General features: G+C 42.0%; 1 protein-coding gene across 22 annotated transcripts in view; it reads left to right on the top strand.

Moving 5' to 3' along the window:
* Window positions 1-17,790, top strand: part of ZBTB20 (zinc finger and BTB domain containing 20) — an 805,287-nt gene that overhangs the window by 769,275 nt on the left and 18,222 nt on the right. The gene's annotated exons all lie outside the window — the stretch shown is intronic.

Raw genomic sequence — 17,790 nt, forward strand, 5'->3', positions numbered from 1 at the left:
GGAAGTCTTCATTGTGATGTAAAGCTATGGGTGGGTTTTAAGTAGGAGCAGCCATGCTCAAGACTTTGCTGTAAGAAGCTCTAATTTAGCAGCAAGGGTGTGAAGCATGCATGGATGTGGGAAGAGGTGGTTGGGGTAGGAGAGAGCCTGGGAAGCTTTGTCAGTAGTTCAGACTTTGGGTAACTGGAAGGGGGCTAGTGATGAACCAGGCTCAACAGACTTTATGGATGAGGGTAGACAGCTTTAACAACTGATTGAGTGTTAGTTAAGAGAAATCAAAGGACCTAACTCCAAGATGTCAGAAAGAGGAGACAAGAGGAAATGTTTAGAGGAGTAGAGTACAGTTCACTTTTAAACAACACTGAGAATGAGACACCAGGGGTAGACCCAATGGAGACAATTAACATAGAGTCACAAATAGGTCATGGAGAACAGCAGGAAGATTTGAAATTAGGGCCAGCGAATGCTTTCACCAAGCTGCCAACCTGATGCCATGAATATGGGAGTAAGTTCAAAGAAGACTTTGTGGAGAGAAAAAAGAGAAAATAGAATACTTGCAGGGAGTGGTAAGAAAGAGAATGAGGAGCAAGCGAAGGAGGAGAAGAAAAGAAGGTCTGAGATACAGGAGGAACAGCAGAATAATCCCGAAGGACCCTTGGGGAGAAGGGTCAGCAATGCTTGGTGCTGCAGACACCAAGGATTGGTGGCTTCCTGGTGGCTGTTAAGACAGCAGAGCCAGCTGCATCACAAAAGTACAATAAAAGGGGGTTTGAGAGCAAAGAGAAGATGAATGAGAAAGCCAACAGCTCGGCACTACTTTTTCAAGAGGTTTAATATTTTACAAAGAAATAATGAACAAGTAATACAAAAGCAGGGTAGGGAATATTTTTATGATGTGAGAGTCTCAAGCCTATTTATAGACTAAAGAATAAAAACCAGTGTTAAGGGAGACTCTGCAATTAAATAGGTGAGGTGAGAGAGAATTAGATCTTCCATGTACACAGCAATTGAAATGATAAATATGTGAAAAAGAAATGTGAAGTCACTACCCAAGCCCAACTAATCAGTGATTATATTAGTTCTTTCTCTACTCCTTTCTAGCATGGCTTTCTCTTCCTTTTAGCTAATAAGAATGAATGCTCTGTAAGAATTGTGTGTGTCTTCTTCAGATGGCCTCACAAATATTCACTCATCCTTAGTAATCTCTAAGCATTAGCCAGGGGCCAGGTACCATATACTTTGAGCCCTAAAATTTTCCCCCAGAATTTTAAAACAAGTTCTCTTAAAGAGTAATCTTTTTGAAAATATCACATTCTGAGAAATTCTTTTATGATAGGTTCAATTCAAGTAGCTCTGTATTACTAACAACAGACTTATGTGTTGTTCTCATGTAATTCTTCATTGTCACAGGACATCCTCAAGTTCACTATCTTGTGGAAGTTTTTAAAAACTTTTTATTTGGTCTGTATTGTTCTCTTTGATGGCCGAAGACATCCCTTAAGGCCACTCTCCCATGGACACACAGTACCTGCGATTACTTCTACTTCGTGTTCTGGAACCATCTAAATCAAATGCTACTTTCCTCTGCTATTAAATTACTTCTAAACAAATAAGAAAATTATTTTATCACTACTAGGAATTATATAAACAACCACATGGAATAACTGTGAATATGAGTCTTTGTCATTTCACAAGGAAGAATGAATTCATAGTTAGTGCCAAAATGGACTTTGAGTTTCCCCTTTACTGTCCACCTCCAAAAAAGAGTTCTTCCCACTCATTTGTCTTCAGTGCTTTTAACTAGGTCCATGGTACTGGTTTTATACCAAAATCTCATGCAGTATTCAACCAGGCATACATGATTTTTAAGAGTGCTTGACATGGCATGAAGAACACCACATGAATAATTGCAAGAAGTGAAATTAACTTTGCCATTAATTTTTTGGTAATCATTTTCTTTTCTGTATAATCACTTATTGTCTCTCTGCCTTGACCCGGTACTTAGATATAAAGGAAACAGTAGAAGAAAGGTATATATTCACTTGAGCTATAGAGCATAATTCCATGTCTCACAGAAAATACACATGCAAATTCTGAACTTCAACCATCAGGTGTTAACTCCAGGGCAAAGGATGCATAGCTTTTCCTTGGGGAAATATTGTAGGTCTCTGCATGCAGTTAAGGGCTGATTAGGATTTTTCCCCCCAATTTTAAGGAAATAATAAATCAGAAATCTGATTTATTCCATTTTATTCCTGACCTAAGGGTCCTGGAGGAGTGGTTGGATCCTGGGTTTCTGAAGTAGACATTAATCCTGGGTTAACATGCTGAGAGGCACTCCAAGCAGACCTGGGCACTGTCCTTGGGCAGTGATCCAGGCAGAGGCTTCAGGCAGAGGCAACCCTCTCCCTCCAGAAGGACTCCTTTAGAAGAGGAAATGCTGGCCTGGAGGCTTGGTATTATGGTACCAGACCTCCCTCTCAGAGTCTGTGAACCTCCTAAGAAGATATACTCACATGTGTGCTTGCCTATGTGGGTATTTTTCTGGGACACAATGTATAGCTTTCTTCAGGCTGGGGTCAGAGGACAAAAAGAAGGAGAGAGCCACTTCCCCCATGGTATATCCCAAACAGAATCCGCATGCTCAAACCTGACCCCCAAAAGTAAACTCAGAAGCAAGTCCGATGTGAGCATCCAAATGTGGACTGGTTCCTAAAGCTCTTTCAAGTCCCCTCAAGATGCCTGCAGGCGGAGGCAAGTATAATAACAGACTTCTAAAGCGACTTCTTCAATCTCTGATCATGGAATAGATTTGGACCATGTGTTGCTGAGAAAATGTGTTCTCACCCCCACGGTCTACATATGTGTGCTTTTTAATGTGAACTTCAGCCTGTGAGTGCCTTTTACGTGTCTTTACCTAACCTCCCTATATTTCCATTTTCTCGTGTGCATAATGAGAATGCAAATAGTATCTGTCTCCTGGGGTTTATTATAAGGATGAGATGGAATGCTATATGGAAAGCTCCTAAAACAGCACTAGAAGGACAGCCAACACTCAGTGATTCTGAGCATTAGCTCTGGTTGAAATGTTTTAAATTATTAAGTAAATATGTACTAAAATTGATGCAACATAAAAGATGTATGTTCACAGTAGCAGAGCCCACATCCTCCCCACCCTCCAGCCCCCCCGAGAGTGACTAACTCGAGGCCCGGATCTGTAGGAGAACACATGGGACAGGGACCCTCCTCACTTCAAGAAAAAGCCAGTGCCCCCCTCCTTACCCTTTCTTGGATTCAGGCCCCGGTAGACTGAGAAGCCTCTCCATTACCTTTTTGCCTTCCTTCACTCCCTCATTTGTCTTGGTTCGGTTTTTGTCCTAAAATTGGTAGAGGACTAATATTTACTAAGCATCCACTGTGTGTCAAATGCTATCATTCTTACAAAATGTTCCATTTTAGAGATAAGGAAACTGTAGCTCAAACAAGTTAAAAAAAACCTTTCTGACTTTTTTCTTCTTAGTATAGGGAAGGTTTAGAGTATTATTTATATGATGATTTGGTAAGATAGTATTGATCTATTAAATTCCTTCTTGTCCTCAAGTGCATTCCAGTCAATGAGAGATTTTTGAATTATAGGGAAGGGATCTGTGCGCTGTCTTAGCTCAGGATACGTCTTTGTAGAAGCTGGACCTGGCCGTGCTGTGTATCCTCCTTCCACAGAGTCACCTCCCGGCACTGAGAGCTGAAGGGGCCAAACGAGCAGGTCCTGAGAATGGGCAGATGCTGTGCTGCCACATCCCAGGGCCCTTCTCCAAAGAGACGCATCTTTCATCCTTCCGAAAGAGTCTGCCTGATAGCTTCAGAGTATTTTGAAATAATTGGAAATAGAGGCAAAGTTAGAAGAGTAAATGTGTTTCGCTGCCGAGAAAGAGTGCTCTGAATCGCCCAGCTCACTCACCTTCTTCCATTCCAAAGCAGTTTGCAGGAGTTGAAAAAAATATAAATATTCTTAAGAAATTCAGTAAGACTTGCTCCTTACACCAAGTAAGCCCTTCCTTTCCCTCTGGTGCCCACATAGTTTTTGGTAATGGAGATCATTTTGGATATTTGCTACTCTAGAGCATTTTGAGTATAGCATTCCAGGGACATGTGGGTGTGGAATTTGGGCTATAAGTCTCTTAGTAAGAGGTGCAGATCAAATGCTAAACTAGACTGTATGAAGTCTCTATAAGCCCCAAGTCAGAGCTTTAAAACAATGACGTACTGAGTTGTGATTTCTGTATCTCTTATACAGTATTCCTTAAATTGTATGTTGATGCCTAATCAGCAGAATCCAAAGACACAGATTAGATGGTACGATATTTACAGAGAAAATATATGTGTAGCTTGAAAAGTAACAATCCCTCAAGGTTGCAGTCCCACCAAAAGAAAAAGGAAAAGAAAAAAGGTAGCAGTTGTGATCTGAACTCTCAACATTGTAGCCAAGAAATGAACAAAGATCACAATAGAAAAAGAGGGAGTCAAGACAGAACATCTTAGTTAAAGGAGACTGGAGCTTCAAGAAATATGTTTGAGAAAGATTCAGAAGAAATTGTAGGTAAGACAAATCATCCCTGTTCCTCGAATAACATGCTGCAAGTTAAATTATTAAATGCTTATTTGGACCAAGCAGAAGAACTGGTGAGGGCAGAAATCCTCTCTTGTTCGCTGCTGGATCCTTAGTACCTAGCAGAGTGCTTGGCCGTAGCAGGTGCTCAGCAAATAGTTGTTGAATGAATGAACGTGGTGGGGAAGAGCGGAGCGAAAGGAAGGGTAGACCGTGTTTGTGAGCGTTCTGTCCATGGCTGAAAGTATAAGTACGGATTTCTTACTGGGTTTTTTTTTTTTTTTTCCCCTTCAGCAGACCTACAAAACAAAGTGCATCGTAGATACCCTCTGATTTTTATGCTGGGAAAACAGAATGGTTTTCTGTTGGATGTAGGCTGCTACATGTTTTGATTCTAGTAACAATATGGCAGGGTTAAGGTCAAGTTTGTAGTATAATCTGGTGCCTGTTTTTGATAGATATCATGAAAATAGATACTTACTTTCAAGATGCTCAAACAGATGATTAGGCGAAAGCTCCAGCAAACCTTGAAACAAGAAAAAGGAAAGGTTTTCCCCACTCCCATCTCCCATTACCGTACCATCCTGCAGAGTTTTCTGCGACCCCCACCCTCCTCCTTGTTTCACCTTTTTCCCCTGGTCTAATCCTTGTCTAGGGGACACAGCGTGTGCTGTCAGTCGAGCAAGGAGGCCATTCTTGGGAAATCTACCCCCCACGCAGTGCTCCCCAGCTCCTCTCATGGGACTGGCGTGATTTGATCAACAGCAGGCAGAGCTGGCCCAGGGAAACAAGAGCTTGGCTTAAAATCCCAGTGCCCTCCTGCTGGAAGGGCCCTCAAGAGAGTTCTTCCCACCCATCCTCCCTCAACTGGCTGGACACTAGAAGAATGTGCAGGAAAACAGACTCCTGGCTGAATGAATAGAGGATTAAATGAATGAGAGATGAGTTCACTCCTCTAGAGTCTCCAGCAAAGAAAGCTAACTTTGAAGCCACTCTGTTCTCCATGGCACGATTTTGTATATACTCAGCTTTGGAATATGGTTGCCATCTGTGGCCAGTGCATTGGACTAAGGAAGCACTGGGGTGAGTAGGGGTGGGGGGGCAGGAGGGAAGAGAAAGCGACATTTAAAACGCGCTAATGATTTCCTTTGTGTTGGAGTCTAGGTTTCAGAACTTCAGTCTTATACTTCAAGAACAAAAACACCGGTGAGCCTTAGACCACACCAGGCGCCGGTACATCAGATAAAACCTGAGCTGTGTGGTGTTCAGCCACTGAGCCTCAAGAAGTTTTGAAAGTGAAATTAAAGGAGCAAACTGGGGAAACTGAAAGGAGTAAAGGCGTAGGGGAAAGCACGATCAGGAGGGCTCTGCGGATATGTGTCTTTGGGGTTACGGTGGTTCAAAAATGAATCTACTAATTAAAGAGTTGGAAAATGCTAGACATCCCAGGAATTTAAGAATCTTTAGAAGAAATGGGATACTTCTCCATACACTCAGCGTCCATTGTGATCCTTCAGTAGAATCTCGGGGTGCAAGTAGCCTGGCTGTTGTGCATTGTTGAGCATTTAAACGGTTGATGGAGAGTTAAAGACAGCTGTATGAGAGGCATGGGCAGGTGGTCTTTTAAAAACAGAAAAAAGCTATAAAGTAAAGCCAATAAGACCTCTGAAAGGCAGTGAAGAGCTCACAGGGCTTCCTAGTCTCCCTGATCTTATCTGTATGAATTGTTGGTGATGGCACAGAATCGTATGGATGATTTATATACTAAAACAACATGCCAGAGAATAATAATTAAGCTGAGGCTATACACTTGAGGAGAAAATGATTGCAGCAGAGTTCACTGTACTTTTGAAAAAGGTTAGCTAGTTGATTACGTCCAACAGCAGAAGGCAAGTATTGTTACATATTTAGCAGCAGTGTCTATATCTCAAGAAATTTACAGGGTAGGGAGATGGAAATCCTTTTGGCCTTGCAGGGAAAGAATCTAATGAGGGATATATTAATAGAAGTTTAGAAGCATTGACAATCCTAGGCATGCACAAATAAAATCCCTTTACAGAGCACAAAGTGATGGCCGAACAGGGTCACTCTGGTGCCTTAGAGTGGTTGAGTCAGTAAACATTTGTTGGCTACGTGTGCTCTAGCCTTGATTTGCTGCCTTCTGCCATCAGGGACGAGACACACGACGTCACCCAAGGACAGTTAGAATATTAGTACTGCCCTAAAATCTATCAGGTATAGTTTCTTTTCCTAGGAACCCTACATGCCTCCATATTTCGTCCCCCTACCACATCCCAGTGAAGCAAAAGCATCTTCATTTTACAGGTGTGATAACTGGCCGACGAAGAAATAATTTAAATCTTTGTCTTTAAATTTGAAATGATTCCTAATCATTATGTGACCCTGTTCAATGTACTGTTTTTCCTCATTATTGTAGGTTTCCAGGAAAAGGACATATTTTATCTTTCTCATTATTATTTTTAATTGGTTTTCAGAGAAGTTGAGATAAAAACAGAATCTAACAAATATCCCATGGAGATATTTGGTGTTCTCTTTTCTTTTAAAGATTAAATTAAGACCTTCTCTGCTCCTCTCTCCAGGCTCTCCACACAGATAGTCAAAATCCCATGCCAATTTTCAAACAAATAAGAGCTCGTTCTAATAGCTGGATCACAGTCCCCTCTGTTGAGGAAATGGCCTTGCAAATTCTGTCTAGAACCTGCAGTTACTTTGGTTATAAGGCTTACCAATTTTACCTGAGCATTTACAAACTACCAATATCTGACCTGGCTCTAAGTTCCGTTATAAATTTCTATCCATTATGTGAAAGGCCAAAGAGAAACCCACTGTCTTGTATTCCCTCTGGTGACCTACAATAAAAAGCATGTATTTACTTATTTACTTTGTAAATGAGGACACCCAGTGGCCACCAAGTGAAAATATTCTAAACAATCTCCCTCCGACACTGTTGATGCAAAAATAATACCCAGTTATCAAAGCTGATTGATAGATATCTCTGTAATATGTGTGAGCAAGCAGTTTAACTTAGGAAAGCTAAGAGTGGGGGTTTGGCCTGATCATTTTTATATACCTTCAGAGCTTGTTTGTCTCTTCGTACTCTGGGTTGTAAGGTATTGGCTCTGCTTTGAGCTCCACTGACTCCTCAGAGGACAGGAAGACCTAATGAGCTGCCTCTTGGGCAGAAATGGAATCCAGGAGTGGGGACACTAAGGCCTGTATCAGAAACCATAAGTGATTGGGCACAGAATGTGAGAAACTTAGTGAATACCTGAAAAACCAAATGCCTTAGACCTCAAATTCATGCTGAAAATAGAACTATGACTATTCCTTGAGGAGAGGTAGTAGATAGTAAAGGAGAGGGGGAAGAGCATCACACAAAACTGCAGAGACAGAAAGAAAAGACCCCCCAGGACTATCACATACAGACATACCTCAGAGAAGAGGTGCCACCGGAAGTTCCCAGCTACACTGGCAGCATGTTTGGGAAGTTCAGTGGAGACCTGCCCTGACAAATACTCAGTTAGGACCTCCTCAATGTAAGGAAACGTGTTGGGCAGTGTGAAGGGTCCAGTAATTTGCAGTTGTAGCTGTAGTTATAGCACGGTAAAGAACTAGCCTGAGGAAAGCTGGGAGTCGGTCCACCTCAGTGTAATTCCAAAGCACCAGCCCCACCCTCTTCACCCTAGAAAGGGCCTAGCTTAATTGTCCTTAGAGGGCCTAGATTCCAAAAACAAAGCCCTCTGTCTTACGGCTTTGTCTTGAAGGCTTAACTTCTGATTTGGACTCTGAGGCTACAACTTCCTGAGGCAAGGGAGCCCAGAACTGTGTACAAGCTTAGCCTTTCTTAATTGCCTTATTGTTAGGAAAGTTTTCTCGTTTAGTGGGGGCTGGGGGAGACCAAAACAGAAATTAATGTTTCACTCTCTTACCTCACCAACCGGTTGGCACTAAGGAAAGCGAGAACTCAGAATGGACTCCAGCAATCAAAGGCTCCACAGAGAAAGAAGAACTTTGAATAGGACTTTCAGTGGTGCATAAGGTTCAGTAAGTAGGGAAAGCCCAATTATTTCAGTACTCAGGACAAATTCAGCAGAAGAGAATTAAGAACAAATGCAGTACATGCAAAGGATGGCAAAATGTCCGACTTCTTATATTGGTGCAGAGATTTTATTTGGGAAAGTGAGAAAACAAGATCAAACGAGTGAAGTAAGATGAGATCATTAAAATGTTACCTATAGCTAGAGAAGACTCTCTTAACAGCTTAATATCCTTGCTCTTATGACATGTAAATAATATAAAAATATTATATGAAAGGACATATAAGAATACAATAAAAATTAAATATCTTATTCCTTATTAGAATAATTATGAAGTATGCCTTCTACTTCATTTACTTACCAGTGTCTCCCAAGGTTTTGAGTTCCAACATTTATCTAGGATCTTCTTCATCTTAGCATGAGCCAAAAGGACTTACGTTATTCTTTCTTAAGGAAATCCTGAGCCTGGTTTTATAATGGATCACCCTAGGTGGGCTGTTGAGATGTAGTTTCAGCTACTTGTCTTAAACTAGCCCACATCAAACCACCTCTGTGCCTCTCACTTAACTCATAATCCAGCAAAACAAATTTACCTTTTGCCCTGGCTTTTTCTTGTTGCTTTGAGATAGAAGATAGAAGGCCTTCATTTTTTTCAGTAAAACCATCTATCATGGCTTAAGCCCACACCCTCTGTGGAGAAATAGCATAGCCCCCTTTTACCGACAAACTGTGCTTGAAAACCAGGTGTCACATTGGAAGGAACTTATTTTTTCTAGGAAGACATAAGTGAAGAGAACACTTGAACGTAACTCTCGAGATCTGCTTCAAAAGCAGTTTCAAAATATTGCAACAACTGAGGACCAAAGGAAGCTCTGTGGCTTGGGGGAAAGCTCTGTGATTATTTTAGTAAAACAGCTTCTTAAAATGACACGATGGGGTTCTGTTTTCTCACTCCTTGGAGTTCAGATAAAAGTTTCCCCAAAGTTGAAAAATTAATTTCTTACAGAACTATACTCTAACACCAGTTGATATTTTCCAAAGGAATGCCCTTCCTGGGAGTTACACAGGATCTTTGAACTCACTAAAGATAAAACTTTATTTTTCCTTTAAAATGAGTATATCATGATCTACAGATCAAAAGAACAGATTAGTAAGAAGATGCTGGTTTTTATATAAACAATTTTTAAAGGTATAATTTCCTTTCAAGCAGAAAAAAAGGACCTAACTTATTAACTGCGCATTTGAATATAAAGCTTCTTCTTTAAGGCCTATCCAAAGCCAAGTTCAAACTGCAAACTTTCACTGCGACTTTAAGTAGATCCCTTTGTTCATTTTTTTATCCACCCACGGATGCAGCATCTCTGTGTTTTTGTTCCCCAGATTTAGTGAACAAAAGAAAAGGTTACAATAGGGCAGCAGCTAAATTTGTAAGGAAAGAGCTTTATTAAAAAAAAAAAAAAAATCAAACTCCTAAAAGGTGTCTCGAAAGGTTTAGGATCTAAGAGGATTTAAAGGCATCAACCTCAGATTTCGCTGACTTTCCCCCTTAGTCCCAGCAGGTCCTCCCTCCTCAAGAAGAAGCCATTTCGTTGCAGCTTCGGCATGAGGGCATAGGTGTCTTTCAGAATGTTGTCTAGAATTATAGCTGTCCAATGCCTTTGTTCCCAGAGTTAAAACTTAGCTTTCACAAGCGGTACTACAAGAGAATAAAGAAGGCGTTTGAACATCCAGTGTTCTATGCCACTGGAATCAGATGCTTAAAGTATAGAAATTCATAGAGTGTGTAGCTTGATAATAACCTGAAGCCGAAGTTTTAACTTACATTTAGAATGGGTTCCATAACGTTGATGTTCAATTACTTCCTGATTGTTTGATTATATCCTCACCTGATAACTAAAAGGATTTCAGTTAGCTTAAAAGGATACTCAGTACATTAGCAAATATGGAGGAAAATATACTTTTACATAACTATAAAAAAGAAATCAGTGCTCAAGTAAAATAAGGAATTGACACTCAAATGAGGCTGGGTGTAAATTTTACTTAGAAAAGCATACCATGAGGTCCCGTATCATTGTGAAATATGAAAATGCGACCTGAATTTTGATTCTGAGCTACAGGTATGATTTTCACAGGGTCCACAAAGATAAAAGTAGAATCAACTTTTCCTGGGCACTGAGGTCTGAGAGAAGCTGATTGATTAATGTATGTTTCAAATATCAAAGGTCCTTATGGATGAATTTCTTCCGCTGTTTGAGATTTCAGATCACTTATGGCCTTATGGATCCATTTACACAAGGGTATTCTCAGTAAATGTTTCACTCATAAGTTGGTGAAAATTCAAATGACCCAAACAGCTTCATGTATCAATCCATTATATTTGTAATGTTAGATGCATAATCAGGCATTTCTCAGTCCCTTCTTGGAGGTAACAGCAGCATGAATGCGGAGTCAAGCACACCAAAGGCCTGGGCTGTCTGAGGGGAACTGTGAAAGCCTTCAGAGCCAAGTAAAAGGGCTTCCCTGGGACTTTTCCTTTGGCCCTGAAAGTCCCACTAGTATTATCAGTCTCTTCCTATCCTGCAGACAAAATGTAAAACTCTTACTTTTTGGTAGAGGGAAGAGAGAGGAAGGAATGGAGGCTTGGTCCAGATTTGGGGATAGGCCTGAAGATCACAGGGCCAATGTGTTCTTACTTCACAGTTTCGCCCCCATGTTCCCCAGACTTGAAGTTGAGGAAAACTTAATGGTGCAGCAGAAGGAAAGAAGGGGGGATGGAGGATGGGAAGGAAGGGAGAGGGAGGAAGAGGCGAGAGGGTAGGGAGGAAAGAAGAGAGGGAAAGAGAAAAACAAACACAGAAAAGCTGACCATCAGTTTGAAATACTACAGACTTACAGGTGAAGTCTAACTTGTTGGCTAGATTAGCTTTAAAAAAAGAAAAGAAGAAGAAAAGTGCAGGTTAAGTTTATGCTTATTCATACCACAGTATCTCATTTTTCACAGTGAAAAACCATTAAAGGATGTTTCCTAGTTCATCCGTGGATTTGTGTTAACCCTTGAAAGGGATCCACCTGCTTAAAGACTGTGTTTGGCCCCAGCAACTGTCAAACTGTCTAGCTCTGCGACCTTCCTCCAGATCTCAGCTAGCATTAGTACTTTCTCATTCCTGTTCTCTGTTTCCTCTCTTCCCCTTCAATCCTCTTTTTATGTTTAAGTCATTCTCTTCAGAGAGGCAACTGCCGTCATCTTGGCCGAAGACTGTTGAGTTGATCACATAACTTAAGTAAAGGGGATGCCCCAGCCTGCCCGAGGGCTTCATCAGATGAAGGCAGCATCGGTTTCAGAGGCTGTGATTACTCAGAGTAGTTGAGAGCAGCCTAAGGAGAGATACTGGATTCTCGATTCGCAGGTCTTAATTTGAGGAGGAACACACACCTCTTTGAGATTCTAAAGAAAGCCACTGACCTTATCCCTGTGAAAGTAGGAACATGCCCATTCATGAAAAAATTGGGTTACCCCTAAAGCCCACACATACACTTCCTAAGGACCTTCCAATATTTAAACTGTTCTCCAAAATGAATGGAAATTCCTTAGACGTATGAACGAAAGTTCAAGGAGTAGGAAAGACATATCCAACTATAGTACTGAGATCATAAATAGAATGGTGTTGTAAACACTTGAAGCACGTTAGGTAGTTGACTATTTCTGTCCACCTAAAATAATAAGCAGTGACTACAAAAGTATATACAGACCGTTCCCAACATTCCTAGGTGGTATCTTCCAGAAAATATGTTTGAAAGTCAAATTTCTTGAAAGTTGAACAATTATGTTTTATGAGAACAATTCTGTTACCAATGGTTAGGAAGAAAAGAAGGGGAAAAAAGAAAACAGCCTTTAATGATTCCTGTACCTTGGGCTTAGACGATAGAGGTCAAGTCTAACCACAGGGAGACAGCCCAAACATCCCCTTTACACCCAGGAGTGGGTGCGTAAGACAGTACAGCTCTCCTTCCTGCAGGTTGATGACCCTCCCATGGTCCATCTCCGGTGGCAATGAGAGCTGTGCTATACTAGGTGTAAGAGGAAGTCTTGTCCTGCCTGCCACCTTCCACTTGTTTACGTGATTTTCCCAGTGCCCGCAGCCACCTTCCAAATGATGCCTCGGGCGGGTTTGTGGGTCCAGAGACAGACACATAGGATCAGCCTAGAGGGTCCCTGGCTACGCTCAGGATAGAAATCAAATGCAAGCCAGCAGGAGGTGAAAGCAGAGTTAACTGAAGGTATAGAGAGAGTGCAGGTAAGTCTGGGAGACTTAGAAAAGGAAGGAGTCTCACCATTGCTTGAGGTCTGGGGGTTTTTACTGATGACTGTGGTCTGATGCGCGTGTCCTCTCAGGCATCCAGGAATGGGTCAGAACAAAGACAGAGTCCTGGTGTCCACCATAAGTCACTTACTCCTGGAGCCAGGGGGTCTTGGTGTCGAGACGTCTAGCATCAGTGGTCTGGAATACGCACATGATGGCCTCACCTGGTCACTCCTTAGATGCTATCTGTTGTGCTGGGAGACTCCAAAGAAATCATTAACTCCTTGCCCCTTATAAAGGGGACATACATGAAGGCATGTGTAGTGGAGGGGTGCAGGTCCTAGCAAGAATAGAAGCAGGAAAGGGAACAAAAAGCAGGTTTTTATGGAATCCTTCACTTTTCCTTGTCTCACAGAGATTGTGATGATGCCGGCAAGATAGAAAGCCTGTGTAGGCCCAAGTGCTTTAGACGGTGAGCGAGCGAGGTCTAGCCTCCTGCCACGCAGAGGCTCAGTGGTTGCCCCCCAACCCAGCACAGAGATGACATGGACGTGACTGAGGTCTTCACCCTGGCAGTGGTAACAGATGTAGATTTGGGGAGGAAGGAATCTGAGTTACCACATGCATCCTGCTTTCTCAGGAGAGGGATGGGTCTTTCCCTAGCATGACCGACTTGGTAAGTTGCTTAGGACCACCACTAATCACCTCATATATGAAAAGGCAACCTCAACACGGTAAAGGTACCAACGTGCAATGGCGAATAGAGTGTGATGTGAGACACTGGGCTGTGGAGGCCTGGCCACCCCAGCCCTAGTTCATGAGCTGACCCACTTACCTCATGTGAGCCTGGTGGCCCAGATTGAAGGCTCAAGGGCTTTCCGGCCCTGCCATTTGACTTAGACATGTGGACTTGACCGAAATTCATGTGGGTTTTAATTTGAGAGCTTGTGTTCCCTCCCGAATCCCAGAGACTTGAAATTCCCATCTGCCTCTGTAGCACCTCACCCTTGCACTGGTCTCATTTTATATATCCAGGCTGAGAAAGGACTGGATCTCACACCTAATTAAAGGAGATCGTATTGCCTGCTGTTTCCTTTCTTGTTCATTTTCCCTCACGCACAAGCAGTTTTTCATTCTCATGCTAAGTCCTGTCCCCGGACACCCGCGGTTTAAGAGACAGGCAGGAGCGGGGTTCCTACAAGGCAGAGTGGGCCCTCCATCACCTCTTTCACCACGAGCCGATTTCCCCTTCAGTCCTCACCCTGCTGCAGCCCCGTCCTTATTGTGCTAGCTCACAGAACACAGTCATTCAGCATACAGGACCACTCACGGTGGTAGGCTTCCTTGCGTGTTTCTAGTGAATGCCATCTCAGGCTGACTCTGTATTTTTACTCTAGTGGAAAGAAGGTTGGTTATTATTTTTAAGCACACAGAGAATCATTTTTATCACTCTTTTCATTTTATCCCATCGGTTCTATGTTCATACCACTGTGGGGGTATTTTTGGGGTGATGTGGTATCCCCAAATATACATAATCTTTGTAAAGTTGTATGGTTTTGTGGAGTTGAGAGTGTGGTTGGTGTTTTCTTTTCTTTCTTTCTTTTTTTTTTTTTTTTTTTTGAATGGCCCAAATGCCTATTCAGTGCCAATCTAGGAAAGAATGGAGTTAGCATTTTCACACCATTCCTTCCTATACAGTCCCTGAATAACCATCTAATCAAGATTTGTTTTCAATGGGGAACAAATCTTCTACAGTAGAGTATTTCAGATTTATTCCATTGGAATCTATACATTAATGCCCATTGGATGAAAGGACCTGCTTCACAAAAGCCTGGACATTGCCTTGCTGTGGCAGAAACTTTTTCCCACTGTATTAGTGTGAAATATAAAAGAAAGGCTGGGAATGAATTGCTTCAGCATTGTGTGCGGGAGGAACGAGGCGTGCCTGAATGGAGAGGCAGGGTCCCCCATCGCATCTGTACCCGTATCAGCAAAGCCCATTCAGCCTTTCATGGCTGCTCACTGCGGTGTGGGGCCAGCATACTCAGGGAGATGTTTAAAAATTGTGTCTGTAAAAATCCAGCTAGGTTTGCCGGGTCGGGTTGTACACGTGTGCAAGTTTGAGTTTTTTCTCTGTGGTTTTTAGTGACGTTGGAGACATTACTGCAGGAATCATAATTCAGACCATTTCACAGTTTTTTCTGATTATCTCTATAGGGTTACCTGATTGGTTAGATAGACTCGGCCAGTTCAGTCAAACAAGCACTTTGAATTTTTCTCATGAGACTGCGAGTGTGTGCGTGGGTGTCTGAGTGTGCATAGTATGAGGACACCTTCTGCTGTTGATCGCTTCCCTCTTTGACGCAACCTCCATCATCCCTCCCAGTGTTTTTAACTTTTCTTCTATGTCCTGAAGATTACGATGGCCTTAGAGCCTCAGGCAATCTGAGTTCCATTCCTCAGTGATACAATGTTATTGAGTGAAAAAAAAAATAAAAAGCATCCAGGAGTGTGGGTTCTAATCCCAATCCTGCCTCTTACTAGCTCTGTAAAACTTAGGGTAAGTCACATAAACAATTTGATAGCCTCAACCTTTTCTTACATCAAATAATAATAATAAGACATGTCCTAAGAACATATAGGATGGTTTTAAGGAAAGACCAAGTTGTTTTATGTGAAAGAGTTTTGTACACTGTGAAATGCTACATGGGTATTAATTATTAGGATATTTATTGTAGTTTCTTCCCATAATTATCAGAAACAAGACAACTCTTCATCATACATGACAAATCTAGTGATATTGCTGTGACTGGTGCTAAGAGCAAATGTGTGTTTAAAGAGTTTTTTCACCTGTGTGGGAAAAAAGTCATTTAATAAATTCATCCTCCTCAGAGATGGTTATTTTATCAGACTCATCCAGTTATAGTGCTTAGTGTTTTACTTAAATAAAAAGAATTTAGTGATAGTAAAACTATATCTAGAAAACTCTACGTTTTAGTGTCAAGACAAGTTGTTTTATCTCTTGTGTTGTTTCATTTATAAACTTAAAAAAAAAATAGATGTCTTTTAGATTTACTGAGACTATGTCCCAAGGTCTAGAAACATGAACACCATGCTAATTCAAGGGTAGGTCTAGAAGCAGCTGGAGAACATACTGAACAGACTCTTTCACACAGCCTTACAGTAGATGTATGGACACCCAGGGGCCAGACTTCATTTAGGGCAATGCATGCAATACAGTGAAGCAGGTAAGAGTGAAAACTCGAGAGTCAGGCCTGCCCAAGTTCAAATGCCAGCTCTGCTACCCATTGCCTATGTGACTTTGAGCAAGCTTCTTCATATATATGGCCTGTTTCCTCATTTGAAAAATGGGATCCCGGAGTCCTGGGATCTAGTCCCGCATCGGGCTCTCTGCTTAGTGGGGAGCCTGCTCCTCCCTCTCCCTCTGCTGCTCCCCCTGCTTGTGCTCTCTCTCTTTCTCTGTCAAATAATAAGTAAATAAAATATTTTTTAAAAAAATAAGAATACTACCCACATGGTAAGGGTTGCTGTGACGATTAAATGAAATAATCTCATAATACCCAGTAAGCGTTTAAAAAAAAAAAAAAAGGAATGTTTGCTCTTGTTGTTATCCTGCTCTCTGTGCACAGGGGTACTCGGCAAGAACTTAGAATTTAGTCTGCTGACTGATTCCTGAACATATTCCTGGGTTATTGGGGCCTTCCTCTGAGGCTGTACTTGGTATTAGCACAATCAGAGAGGATTCACCATGATTCTTTAATCTGGCAAAGACAGTTTGTTTTTACAACAGTGAAAAAAATAGAAATTGGAGCCCAGTGCATTATTTTCGGCACTTCACAGACCTAATGGAAGTCAGAACAAGAAGGAACTCTCTTATGTAAAAATCAGTGCAAATCCTATAACTGAAAGTGAACATAGAGCCTCTAAGCATGTATTAAGTTAACTGGATATATGTGAGGCCAACAACATGTAAAGATGGGAACAAAGGAAATGAATGAGTATATAAAAGGATGCGCTCACACCGACTGAGCTCAGACAGCATGAGGAGATCGAGTGCAGCAAGGCAGAGGTCGTGGAGCTCAGAATTTCCTGAACTGGACCTCTCTTCTAGGGCAGAGGAGAAAGAGCCTGAGGAGGTGGTCATTCCTCCCATCTGCCCAGGTCACTACCTCTGGGGGGCTACCCTTCACAAGACACGGGGATCCCAGCCATAGGCCAACAATCAGTGTTTGGGCTGCCTGGTTGTGAAAGCCCACTTACTTTGCTTCTCTCAAGCTGACTGTTCAGTTGCAAAGGCCAGAATGGGGACTATAAATGAAGAACCGTTTGGAGAGAGGGATTTTTTAGAGTCATTTGAGAAGTGAGGCAGAAAAATAGGAAAGCCCTAAGCCTTCATGTTACAGCCACTCATTTTAATTCTCAATCTGTACATTCCAAATGTAACTGTTATCCCTTGTCTTCAGAGCCCGGGGTATAAGGGTGACGATGGGTCAGGCTATGGACAGCTTCCCCATAGCTGACTGTTGCCTTCCTACTGGGAGCCCTTTGATACTTCCCTGTAGCAAGTGCACAGGATACGGAATCGCCTAGGGTGATCACACAGCCCATTCCCCGTTTACTCCTGCTGTCCTCACCTAATTATTAACATTGCTCCCTTTCACTCTCAGAAGTGCCCAGTTTGAACACTAAATATGATCACCTAGAATATCACAGTCTCCCAGGTCAGTGCTGCCATGTCTGACCTTTTGAACATTCCTTCCTCATTAAGCTTCAGGAAATGCAGAACACGACCCATGTTACATAT

The sequence above is a fragment of the Mustela nigripes genome, chromosome 2 (assembly GCF_022355385.1).
Source record: "Mustela nigripes isolate SB6536 chromosome 2, MUSNIG.SB6536, whole genome shotgun sequence".
NCBI classification, from domain to species: Eukaryota; Metazoa; Chordata; class Mammalia; order Carnivora; family Mustelidae; genus Mustela; species Mustela nigripes.